This window comes from Temnothorax nylanderi, unplaced genomic scaffold (genome assembly GCF_030848795.1).
Source record: "Temnothorax nylanderi isolate EJ_2023f unplaced genomic scaffold, tnyl_v1.0 TNYL_tig1372_pilon, whole genome shotgun sequence".
NCBI classification, from domain to species: Eukaryota; Metazoa; Arthropoda; class Insecta; order Hymenoptera; family Formicidae; genus Temnothorax; species Temnothorax nylanderi.
In genome coordinates this window covers 5,465-9,765 of record NW_027250434.1, presented here as the reverse complement: position 1 = coordinate 9,765, position 4,301 = coordinate 5,465, and the positions used below count along the sequence as shown (strand labels likewise).

The window sequence follows — 4,301 nt, the reverse complement described above, 5'->3', positions numbered from 1 at the left end:
ATAGTGCAAGACAATAGTGCCGTTCATACCTCTAGATTGGTGCAAGCGTGGTTCGAAGTAAATCCGGACATTCAACAAATTCGATGGCCAGCAAAATCTCCGGATTTAAATCCAATTGAAAACGTTTGGGCTCAAATGAAATTGAAATAGATATCCGGCCAATTAAGAACCAGAGAAGCATTAAGAAACCACGTGCATCAAGTGTGGAACGAATTATCTGTACGGGTGGATTATACACAGAATTTAGTAAATTCAATGCAGAGAAGACTTCAATTAGTCATTGAAAATGATGGATCAAGAGACACGGTAGTGTCTCGCGCCAAGTACACGCGGAGCGAGACCGACCGTGACTCTTTTACGCGACGCGACGAGTTGCGAGTACTCGAGATGTTGAGATCTCGATAACGAGTGAACGGATCAAGTTCTAAGTAGGCTTAATCGATAGCTTGGGGTCGAATTAGGGAGGGGTTTCTCTTATAATATTTCCGCTACGTGCCCTACGAGCGGAGATATTGCGACGCAAAGTCCAAATGTGAAAATTTTTAATTAAGATACTCCTTCTAACGCCGACGTCTCTCATGCTATGCCATCATTTCATTGGCTGGAGTCGCGTCACTTTCACTTTTTCGACACCAGGGCGGTGCTAGTATCGCCAGTTTCGATATGCACATATGTATACGTGTGTGTACTGCGCGAGTGCAGACCAGTGCAGACAGTGCGTTTAGCGCGCTGTCACCTGTCACAGTCAGTTATAACCTATAACACGGTATAGTGTCCCACGTCAAGTACGCGCGGAGCGAGACCGACCGTGACTCTTTACGCGACGCGACGATTAATATTTTTTCTGATTCAAGGTAATTGTTTTATTTACATGTAATTATCCTATTATTATACGACGCGAAGCGAAACCGCACCGTGACTCTTTTACGCGACTAAGTGCATGTGACAGGAATTATAATAGTTTGCAACTCTTGATAAGTCAAAGAATAATAGTTTACGTTTACGTGAGTATTACTTCTGTAGTAACTTATACGAACGATATCATCGTAGTTACTATAAAATCTCCCGTTTATGTGGAGGAATTATCGTATCGTTCGTAAGTTACTACAGAATTAAGTAACGTTCGCGTAAACGTAGTATAGGTTAGATTACCGATTTCGGCGATTTCTTACAAAATTTTACATAAAACGCGAGATTCACTTATGAGAGCTTTCCAGCAAGCGACACAAGTCGACACAGGTATCGTTTTGTCTTTGTTACTCATTGCCAAAAAAGAAAGATAGAACGACGTTTGTGTCGGCTTGTGTCACTTGTTGGAAAGCTCCCTATGTATGCAAGTTTAACGTCTATTGAGTTAATATGAAATAATTTTCCTAAATGTAATAAAAATAACACGATGTTATATATGCGGTTTGCCGTGATTATATATATATATATATATATATACACATGTGATTTCTGCCCAGTGCTCTGAATGTTATGTGATTTTCGCCCAGTGCTCTGAATGTCATCTAGTCATACATATCATGCTTTGATACAAGGAACGTGAAAAAGAGCAGGAAAAGAAAAGAACAAACAGAAGAGACAGATTCAAGCTTTGTCTTTTAATCTAGATGAAGACAATGCCGAAAAATCCCCGCAGTCAGAAAATGAGCAATCTGATGGCCTCGCAATTAAGAAGATTAAGAAAAATCCAGATGTAGATACAAGTTTCTTGCCAGATAGGGAAAGGAAGGAGGAGGAAAATAAACTTAAGGAAGAATTGAGGCAAGAATGGGCTAGAAAGCAGAACGCGTTGAAGAAAGAAGAAATTGAGATCACATTCAGTTATTGGGATGGATCTGGCTATCGTCGGAGTGTTATAATGAAGAAAGGTGAATGTCTCAGTGATTTAGAGAATTTTTAAGTTATTAAAATACTCCAGTGTCACTTTTGGAGTAACATTGGCGTGATATATAATGTTCTACTGCATAAATTAAATTTTCACATACAGGTAATTCTATCTATCAGCTTCTTCAGAGATGTTTAGAAGTTCCGAAGCGTGAATTCAGCGAGCTTAAAACAGTAATGGTAGATCAGTTAATGTATGTCAAGGAGGATCTTTCTTATATTACCGCACCATTATACGTTTTACGATTTTATTGTAACTAAGGTAAAGATACTAAGTGATAAAACTTATGAAGCAATATCACAATGTTGGCATGTTATTTTAATGTATGTAATATTGCGATTAGGCACGATGAAAAAGCGAACCTCTGTTCACATTTGACGTTCACGATGATATTCGTGTTATGCACGATGCTTCTGTCGAAACCGAGGAATTACATGCCGGAAAAATTTTACTTAGGTATTTATCATTAAAAGAATACTTTGTATAATTCTCTTTTATGTTATTTCTCACTAGATCATGATACGAGAGGAACAAACACATTTTTCCAGCGAGTAGATGGGAACCTTTTGATCCAACGAAAAGTTATGACAAGTATACAGTGTCGGATAAAAATAGGAAGAAAGATAAAATCTGATAAACTTAGATTCAACGAATTGTCCAATTTCGTTTAAAGGATTTAGATTCAAATTCATTCAGTTATGTGATAATATTTAATTCATTTACTCGATTATGTAGCTCTACTAAATTACAGTCCTTTGAATCTGAATCCTTTAAACGAAATTGGACAATTCGTTGAATCTAAGTTTATCAGATTTTATCTTTCTTCCTATTTTTATCCGACACTGTATACTTGTCATAACTTTTCGTTGGATCAAAAGGTTCCCATCTACTCGCTGGAAAAATGTGTTTGTTTCTCTCGTACCATGATCTAATGAGAAATAACATAAAAGAGAATTATACAAAGTTATTCTTTTAATGATAAATACCTAAGTAAAATTTTTCCGGCATGTGATTCCTCGGTTTCGACAGAAGCATCGTGCATAACACGAATATCATCGTGAACGTCAAATGTGAACAGAGGCCCGCTCTTTCCTCGTGCTTATAGATATCCATTAACAGGTGGTACTTATGGTCGGCAGTCCAGACTCCGGAAAATCGCATTTTGCAAAGAATTATCTGAAGGAATACGGATACGTCAACAGAGACACTTTAGGCAGCTGGCAGAAGTGCATTGCTGCAGTCCAACAATACTTGAATCAAGGAAAAAGTATAGTTATAGACAATATCAATCCTGATCCAGCTTCGAGAAAGAGATATATTGAGATAGCCAAGAAGCGCAATGTCTCGGTCAGATGTTTCGTCATGACGACAAGTATAGAACACGCGAAACGTAATAATAAGGTAATCGAAAATTAACATTAACCGTCATCGTGTGAAAGAATCGTATGAAGTCATGTTTCCGAAAATTCTAATCGATTTATTATTATATTACAGTTTTGCGAGTTGAATGATCCAAGCCACATTTCAATCAACGAGATTATTATCAACTCCTACGTGTAAGTAGATTTTAGATATATACATCTCTACACTCAAAATTATTTATCTTTGGATATGTAATTATACTTTGATGTTACTCTTTTGCAGGTAAATGGTTGACAGAAGCTTACAATGTGGTACAAAATTGTTCCTCAAAGGGAGTTGCTGCCCAAACTCAGATTGAAGGTCGCATTCAAACTAATATTTATGCAAATATTTATTTTATGATACAAAATTATAAGGTAAGTAGTTATTATTATCCAATCTTCGAGAATCTCTTTGCAGATGCGCAAATTAATTGAAATTAATTGATTTTTTAAAGCTAATTTCCCTTACTGAAGAACTGGTAATGAACGGACATGCTGAACAAGTAGGCATGGGACCAGATAAATGAAGCCAGAAACACTTGAATCCATCTGTACATAAGAGTTGTCAAGAAACTCTACAATTTTCACGCATAATTCGCGATTCTTAGTCAGTATGGACTAGAGTTTAATACAATCGCCATTGATGATCCCCTTTAATCGCGTCAAAATTGATTATTTCGCTTTTTGACTTCGTTTTTTACTCATGTTGTAAAATAGTTTTCCGATTGTGTACAATATTTTTATTTATAAAGAAATTTATAAAGATTGTTATATTGATCGTAGAGTAGAGAAAACAATAAAACTTAACATTTTACAAAGTAGTGTCACATTTAAACTAGAACATTGTATCGAATAACTCAGACGAATTAGGAAATTCGTTTCTACGTGACTCATGTCTATTTCTGATTGGGGACGATTCGAGAACTCATTGAAATAATTTAATTTCTTTTCACGTTTAAATTTAGGTCACCGTAGATTAAACTTGTTACCTTAGAAGTTATTGTTAA

General features: G+C 36.2%; 1 long non-coding RNA gene across 3 annotated transcripts; it reads left to right on the top strand.

The window, feature by feature from the left end:
- Positions 1-601: 601 nt before the first annotated feature.
- LOC139787266 (uncharacterized) lies at positions 602-3,336 on the top strand. Of its 3 annotated transcripts, none has more exons than XR_011722575.1 (3): positions 602-854; positions 1,542-2,152; positions 3,011-3,336. It is a non-coding gene; the product is annotated as an uncharacterized lncRNA (long non-coding RNA). The 3 variants fall into 3 exon arrangements; XR_011722573.1 differs by having other exon boundaries at positions 1,467-2,152; XR_011722574.1 differs by lacking the exon at positions 602-854 and having other exon boundaries at positions 1,657-1,874; positions 1,994-2,152; positions 3,011-3,327.
- The last annotated feature ends 965 nt before the right edge of the window (positions 3,337-4,301 follow it).